The sequence below is a fragment of the Camelus bactrianus genome, chromosome 11 (genome assembly GCF_048773025.1).
Source record: "Camelus bactrianus isolate YW-2024 breed Bactrian camel chromosome 11, ASM4877302v1, whole genome shotgun sequence".
NCBI classification, from domain to species: Eukaryota; Metazoa; Chordata; class Mammalia; order Artiodactyla; family Camelidae; genus Camelus; species Camelus bactrianus.
Genome location: NC_133549.1, coordinates 11,683,996 through 11,692,306, shown reverse-complemented (window position 1 = coordinate 11,692,306; position 8,311 = coordinate 11,683,996). Strand labels below are relative to the sequence as shown.

The following is an 8,311-nucleotide window of genomic DNA, read 5'->3' as shown; positions in this document are numbered from 1 at the left end:
ATTTACTGCTAGTTGTTGAGAGATTTTTTTCCCCCTTTAGTCAGAGGAAATGAAAGGGGTGGGAGAGGAAAAGGAAGAAATGATAAAGGCAACAAGGCTGTTATTTATAATATCATTATGATATTTTTCTGACTCACAGCTTTCTTAAAATTAGACTTAAATTACCATTTTCAGTGTTCATATTGCTAATCTATTTGCTTAAGATCTTTCATTTATACTTTAGTTAGCCAACTGTGGTGCAGAACCATCATTCATTCATTTTGGCCTTCATTCCACACCTCACCCTGCTCTTCAGTGTTCTAAAAAAAGTGGGAAAACAAGTTGAGCGTATACTATTTAGGTCCCCTGAGAGCAGAGACTGACTGTCGTGCTCATTGCTATATTCGCAGGGCTGAAAACAGTTCCTGGCACATAGTGGGTCTCATATATCAACTGAATAAATACCACTTTCCATATTGCCTTGCATCAGCCTCCTAAAGCAAAATAACACCAGCGGCTCCTAGGTAACAGCAACTTCTGCTAAACTTCACACCACTTTCCCTTGCAGTGTTATATGTTTGATTTTAAAGTGGCAACTCATTTATTTAGATTAAGGAACACAAATGAAGATAAATAAAGTGATGTGGGTGCACTTATTCAGCTTTCCAATGATGTCAGACAGCCTTAAATTTAACCATGAATCATTGATAGAAGACAGTAGCAATATGTTGTTTATGTTATATGTTCCTTGTGTCTGTCAAACCAGCTTTTCTAGGCTGAATCCAAAATTCAGGGTAGATAAAAAGAAGCTAAACAAGCAAGTGTTCTCAAAATTAGGTAGATTATGTCTCTTCAGAGACCTAGATCAGAATGGGCTTTGAAAGGCACCCCCTTTGGAATGATCCACCTAACTTCCCAGGTTTCAGCAAAAGCCTCTGCTGGCTCAGAGAGGAGCTCCCAGTGGTGTAAGCTGAGTGTATCCCATCCCGCAGGCTCTCTGAGAAAGCAGCCGTGCCTTCTCACCATCCTGGCCAGAGGAGGAGGTGCTGGTCCCAAGGGCACTCATTTACAGGGGCCTCCATCTGTGGAGGTGGATGGATGCCAGTCCTCTGCCCAGCAGGAAGGAGAGTAGCTACTTGAAGCAGTCAGATCTTTTCTCCATGGGGATTTGAATTTGGTACCAGCAGGGCTGTCAGCACTCGCTAGTCTGGGCAGAAGTGTCAAGTAGGCAGAGAGGAGTGGCAGAGGTAATGAGTCAGAACAAGCCCTGACCAAGCAGAGGCTGGAGTCTCCGTATCAGTAGCTTCCACTCCCCAAGTGGCAGAGCCGTTACAAGGAGGCTGCTGGGTGCTGAGAAACAGAGCAGCCGTTAGAAAGCTGGACCAGGCTGGGGCTGTCCACAGATGACCTGACCTTCAGCCCCCACGGGGCCTGGTGAGGGCTGTTTCTGTTCTTTCCCCTCCCCTCTTCTTACTTAGCCTAGAAGAATTTAATTCACACGTGTAAATTAAGGTCTCTCTGGATTTGGTGTTTTGGATTATGTTAGTACAGAAAAACTCATACTTGGACCAGTTGTTCCAAGTTTTTAATTATTTCATTTGGACTAAACTGAGTTTTATTTTGTTCAGGGAAAGTTTATTATAGATAGCTCAAATTACCTAATAAAAGTTCTTGACTTGAATTCTTATGACCTTAGCATACTACTAGTTGTATTAGTACATGTTGCGCATTTTACAGAATTGTTGTTTCTTACTTTAATAAATATATGACTAAGCCTCTGATAAAATGATGACTAGGCAACTTGAAGCAGTGACCCAGATATATATAGTTCTATAGAAGATTTATGATTATAATAGTGTAACTCTAAATATGGAAAGAAACAACAAAAGGGAATATTTTCCTGGACCTTAACAAACTAGTAAGACAGGTGGTCCAGAGACTTCTTGCTACTGTTAACAAAGCCTGGCCCAGTGGGAGCACACTGAGTGGCCTAGCGACAAAATCCTTGCCTGACCTAGGAGTGAGCATTCCTAGCACTGTGGGACAAAATGGTCATAAAATGCCGCCCAAACCATGGTCGAATTTATGACCCTGAGGGAGCGCTGCCAATAACACTGGCACTTGCCATCTGCCTTCACAAGGATTAAGTCCCAAGTCACTGCAGTCGCTGACCTTCAGCACACCCTGAAAGGCGTTCAGGGTGGAGATCAGGAACAAAGTGTTCTGTGCCCTGAGAAGCACTGCCAGGACAGGCCTTCAGACAGTGAAGTATTTTCAGGAGACGGTTTTATGAGCCCAAATTCTTACATCTCTTCGTATCTAAAAAAGCACTAAAATCATTAATGGTGACATGTGCTTTGGTTTTTAAAGATAAAAATACATTTGAAAGTCAGACATCCAAAGTAAAACTAGGTAACCATTGTAGGCGTGATTTCAGACAAGATTCCATATTGCTAAGAACTTGAGTTTTCTAAACTGTATCAGACTTGGGACACCACCAGCCACCCTCAAAGCAATGTCTGCTGGCAACTTATAGCTACAACTTTATGGTTTCAAGGTCTCCTCTTGTAATTATTAAGTTTCTAGACAATAAAACTGATTTAGATCAGATATTAACAAAAAAAAAAAAGGAAAACTTACATGTAATGGTCAATAGCTCTTATTATGTACTATTATGTATATTTGTAAATACCACATCAGAAGTTAAAATTACACAACTGGCTCCCTGGCTATAGGCCTCCCCAAAGTGCCCCCCCGAAAAGATACTTTATTGTAGTATGACTTGTTAATATGTGATTGGGAAGGAGGTTAAAACTGTTTTGTGAAAAAAAAAATTATAAGTGAGAAAAAATTCTCTATGTTCAGGCCTTTATAAAAACACATAATAAGGACAGAAACACCCAAAAACAAACCTCAAGAGATCATGATGACCTGGAAAGGTAAAATAAATGATGGCAATAAATAAAGGGGGCCCAAAGTTCCTGACAGTCTTAAAAACCCCAGTAACTATAGTTCCTCAGAAGCCCTGAGTACAACTAACAGTGGGTCTCAATTGGTGGATTTCTTAGTAGACACTAGAGCTACCTACTCTGCTCTAAGTTGTAATGTAAACAAGACCACTATTCCCATACTGGGGGTAACTGGGTAATCACAACTCTGAAGTCTCTTTAATGCAAAAAGTGGTATCACAAAACTGAATGGCCTTATATGTGTTACTTGCCGCACAAAGCACAACTTGTGCCATGATTCACACTACCTGCTAGATCTAAAAATGTAACCTCATTATTGAATGAGATCTCAAATTCAAAACCTAGGAGATGCAAAAGCTTGTACATCAAAAGTGAATGCTGAAGTCTCCAACTGGTTTTCAGGCCTGTTGTCTTGAGCCCCCAAGACCTCTGCTCTGTCTTTCTAAAAACCTTTCAATTCCTGCTTTCCATTCTGATAATAGGATTAAAATATATATATATATATATAAAATCAGGCTGCTAATTTATTACACACCCTACCTCTGCAGAAGAACCACTAGAACTCTTTTTAAGCACCTCAATAACTGACATGATCATGTTTGTTCCTTCCATCAAAAAGTACCCCAGACAATGTCCCAATTTAACAAAAAACAGCTGAAGGAGAATGATGCCTATGTAGGCCCCCGCCTGAAGGCTCTAGAGAATAAGCCATGGGCTGAACTGATAAGCTGTGAGAAATGTCACGCAGCTGGCTGGATAAGAGGTGGCCTATTTAATGTATCCAGTATGGACGGCTGGATAGCCAACGACGGGTAAGATCCTCAGAGGAGGACAACCTAAGACAGGCAGAGCTGGCTGGATAAGAGATGGCCTACTTAGTGACGTTTTGTGACAAACTTTAAAACAGTCTGTCCTTGATCATGTAACATCATGTGTTTACTGCAGGAGCCTGGGAACCTGTAGCCTGGGAACCTAAATAGCTTAAGATTAACATTGTTATAACTTAGATGGTATGTGAGGCATCATGCATGTCCTATATAAACCCTTTTACAAAAATCAATAAACAGAGTAGCCATCAGCTCTCTCCGCATACAGTGTGTATGTGTACATGATACCGCGACACCGACAGCCTATTTCCATAAAAATTTTTAAAATGAAATAAAAGTGGCGATTTGAAAAATTAGGAAACTAAGAGACTGGCCTCCCTGATGCTAAAGCTTTTTGCTGATTGTTCTAACTTAAAATTCTTGCAACTTCTTTTCCCCTTTTCTCCCACAAACCTCCATCTCAGGTTCACTTGCTCAGTTGCTTTTGTGCTAAAGAGCACCCAGCCTGCCCATGATGCTCTACACTCCCTGTAAATTCTTTACCCAAAAAAGCTTAGCCTTTAACCCAGAAGCTGTGCTCCGGGAAGGTGATCACAGGCTACAAACTCCAAAGAAAGAACAGACACTCCAGAGTTTCTCCGTGAGGCCAGGTGGATTCTTCAGGAATAAGAAGTCAGCACCTTGGAAAATGCCATATTGTTGTCGGCCTTCTGTTCTCTCTGGTTTTTCTATACAACCTGAGGACGCCAACTCCGAGGTGGATTCACCAAATCAGAGTAACTCGCCTGCAGTGGCTTGCGGCTGCCTCTAACAGCAGTAAAGCTGTACTTTTCTAATTTTCCTGAAACTGTGTCTCTCAGTCTCCATTTGTTTATTGGGGTATACACGACGAATCACGAGTCCCGTTCTGCGCGCTGCTCGGGTTCCTTCCCCGGGAGCCGCGGGCCGGGGGCCCGGCACAGACAGACGAGACGGTCCCGCCGGCGGTGGGTGTGCGCAGGTCAGCGTGTCGGCGGCAGTGTGCGTGTCCCGGTGGGTGGGGTTTCGTGTCGTCGTCCTGCTTTCCGTCGTCTCTCTGTCTCTCTGGCCGTCGGTTCCGACTCCGGGCCTCTCTGGGCCGGGCGCGCCCGGACTTGCTTGAGTGCGCCTGGCTGGCTGTTGCTGGAGAGCAGCGGCGACGGGCGTGTGCCGAGGGGGGCGTCGTGGAACTGGAGGGCCAACGCACGAAGTGGCTCTGGCGGGGCCCAGGTTCCAAGGGACACGGAGGGGCGACCGGTGGGCGTGGCCCTGCCGGGCGAAGGACGGGAACGTCCTTTCCTTCCCTGGGGAGAGCAGGCCAAGGCTGGTGGAGAGAAGGCGGTCTCGGCGGGCGGGCGCTGGCGTCGACTTGGGGCGGGCAGCCGGCGGCTGGGCGCCGTTGGACGTCGAGAGGGCTCGCGGGCCGCGGGCGGCAGGAGGACGAGGACGAGGACGGACCGAGGGAGCCCAGGCCTGCGGCGGAGTCGCGGTCGGGCCGTCGCCCCTCCCGCCTCACAGTCCCCCCAGGGGAGGGCCGGGGGGCTGTGGGGGCTGTGGGGGGCCGGGGCTGCGAGGTCCAAGGGGCAGGGAAGCGGCTGCCTGTGCGCCCGCCTGCCTGCCTGCCGCGGGGTCGGGGCAGGCCGTGGGCTGCGCGGGCGTGGCGTGGGGGTGGGGGGGAGGGTCAGGAGGTGCTCGGGCCTGCGGGGAGCCGCCTTGGGGACAGGGGCGGCGGCTAAAGGAGAGGGAGGCAGGAGGCCAAAAAAAAAAAAAAAGCCCTACAGCACCCGGTATTCCCAGGCGGTCTCCCATCCAAGTACTAACCAGGCCCGACCCTGCTTAGCTTCCGAGATCAGACGAGATCGGGCGCGTTCAGGGTGGTATGGCCGTAGACAGCGGCAGGAGCCGCGCGGCGCCTCAAGAGCCCGCGCTGCGCCTTCCCTGCCGCCGCCTCGGCCGGCCCGGGCCGGGCCGAGCCGAGCCGAGCCGAGCCAAGCCAAGCCAAGCCAAGCCACCGCGCCCTGCACTCAGCGCACACAGCGCAGAGCGCAGAGCGCACCGCGCGCCTGCCGCCCGCCTCCCAGCGCCTCCCGCCCACCCCGGGACTCTCCAGGCCCGTCCCAGCTCGGATCCACGCATCAGGCTCGCTGGCAGGGGCAAGTGGCCCCGGAGGCGTCCGGACCCGGGCCTCCGGGCCTCCGGGCCGCCGGCCGGCCGGCCCCTGAGCCCCACCCACCCACCTCCGGGCCTAGGCGTAGCCCAGCGCGGACCTTGGCCGCCCCTCCTGCCTCCACCAACTTGCCCAAACCCACCCAGTACCTCCGTCGCGGCGGGAGGGAAGGCATCAGCCCGGGCCCGACGCCCCACCCCGCCCCACCCTTCACCCCACACCGGGCCGGTGGGCGTTAGCGGGCCTCCCTGCCCAGCCCCCGTGGCGAAAGAAGACAGCCCCTTGCAGAGAGGGCTGAGAAAGACGGGACGGACCGAAGGACGGACGATCGGACGGACAGGAGCGCGCGCCGGCCCACGCAGACGCGCACGCACGCACGCACGCACACGCGCACACATACACACACACACACATACACACACACACACACATACACACACACACACACACACACACACACACACACACACAGACACACACACACACACACTGAAAACACACATCTAGACACACACCCCTCCACCCCCACCCCCAACCCAGACAAACGGAGGGGAAGAGAGGGAGCATAAGCCAGCTGCTCCAGGAGAGCCAGAGTGAGAGCAAACGTGAGAGGCTATGGTGAGAGGGAGAAAGAGAGGAAGGAGACACAGTGGTGGAGAGACAGGCGGCGCCGGGGGTGCGTTCTGGGAGGGGGTGGGGGGTGAGGGGGTGACAGAGGCAGAGGCAGAGGCAGAGACAGAGACAGAGAAAGAGACCAGAGACAGACTGACAGAGAGACAAGAGTTTGACAGAGAGAGGGAGAGAGGGAGACGGAGGGGGCAACGCTGGACCCAGAAGCAGACAGACACACCCGGGACAGATGCTCTTGTCACAGACCTTGCCGAGCCGCAGATGAGCCTCTGCTGAAGACGGAGCTTCCCCTAGGCAGGGTGGTGGTGCTTGGGCGGCACCCCGGGCAGGAGGCAGGTAGGTGCCTTGGGGCTGGCAGTCCCCCGCGGGGCCCCAGGACTCCCAGACGACGTCTCAGGAGTCCCGTTCTGCGCGCTGCTCGGGTTCCTTCCCCGGGAGCCGCGGGCCGGGGGCCCGGCACAGACAGACGAGACGGTCCCGCCGGCGGTGGGTGTGCGCAGGTCAGCGTGTCGGCGGCAGTGTGCGTGTCCCGGTGGGTGGGGTTTCGTGTCGTCGTCCTGCTTTCCGTCGTCTCTCTGTCTCTCTGGCCGTCGGTTCCGACTCCGGGCCTCTCTGGGCCGGGCGCGCCCGGACTTGCTTGAGTGCGCCTGGCTGGCTGTTGCTGGAGAGCAGCGGCGACGGGCGTGTGCCGAGGGGGGCGTCGTGGAACTGGAGGGCCAACGCACGAAGTGGCTCTGGCGGGGCCCAGGTTCCAAGGGACACGGAGGGGCGACCGGTGGGCGTGGCCCTGCCGGGCGAAGGACGGGAACGTCCTTTCCTTCCCTGGGGAGAGCAGGCCAAGGCTGGTGGAGAGAAGGCGGTCTCGGCGGGCGGGCGCTGGCGTCGACTTGGGGCGGGCAGCCGGCGGCTGGGCGCCGTTGGACGTCGAGAGGGCTCGCGGGCCGCGGGCGGCAGGAGGACGAGGACGAGGACGGACCGAGGGAGCCCAGGCCTGCGGCGGAGTCGCGGTCGGGCCGTCGCCCCTCCCGCCTCACAGTCCCCCCAGGGGAGGGCCGGGGGGCTGTGGGGGCTGTGGGGGGCCGGGGCTGCGAGGTCCAAGGGGCAGGGAAGCGGCTGCCTGTGCGCCTGCCGGAATGCAGGCAGGCCGGCCGGCTGGCTGGCCGGCTGCCTGCCTGCCTGCCTGCCTGCCGCGGGGTCGGGGCAGGCCGTGGGCTGCGCGGGCGTGGCGTGGGGGTTGGGGGGAGGGTCAGGAGGTGCTCGGGCCTGCGGGGAGCCGCCTTGGGGACAGGGGCGGCGGCTAAAGGAGAGGGAGGCAGGAGGCCAAAAAAAAAAAAAAAAGCCTACAGCACCCGGTATTCCCAGGCGGTCTCCCATCCAAGTACTAACCAGGCCCGACCCTGCTTAGCTTCCGAGATCAGACGAGATCGGGCGCGTTCAGGGTGGTATGGCCGTAGACAGCGGCAGGAGCCGCGCGGCGCCTCAAGAGCCCGCGCTGCGCCTTCCCTGCCGCCGCCTCGGCCGGCCCGGGCCGGGCCGAGCCGAGCCGAGCCAAGCCAAGCCAAGCCAAGCCACCGCGCCCTGCACTCAGCGCACACAGCGCAGAGCGCAGAGCGCACCGCGCGCCTGCCGCCCGCCTCCCAGCGCCTCCCGCCCACCCCGGGACTCTCCAGGCCCGTCCCAGCTCGGATCCACGCATCAGGCTCGCTGGCAGGGGCAAGTGG

General features: G+C 54.5%; 2 non-coding genes across 2 annotated transcripts; both read right to left on the bottom strand.

Annotated features, from left to right (window-relative positions):
• Nucleotides 1-5,565: 5,565 nt before the first annotated feature.
• Nucleotides 5,566-5,684, bottom strand: LOC141579297 (5S ribosomal RNA). The gene has a single exon (XR_012510453.1). It is a non-coding gene; the product is annotated as a 5S ribosomal RNA (ribosomal RNA).
• Nucleotides 5,685-7,927: 2,243 nt separating this feature from the next.
• Nucleotides 7,928-8,046, bottom strand: LOC141579296 (5S ribosomal RNA). The gene has a single exon (XR_012510452.1). It is a non-coding gene; the product is annotated as a 5S ribosomal RNA (ribosomal RNA).
• Nucleotides 8,047-8,311: the final 265 nt, after the last annotated feature.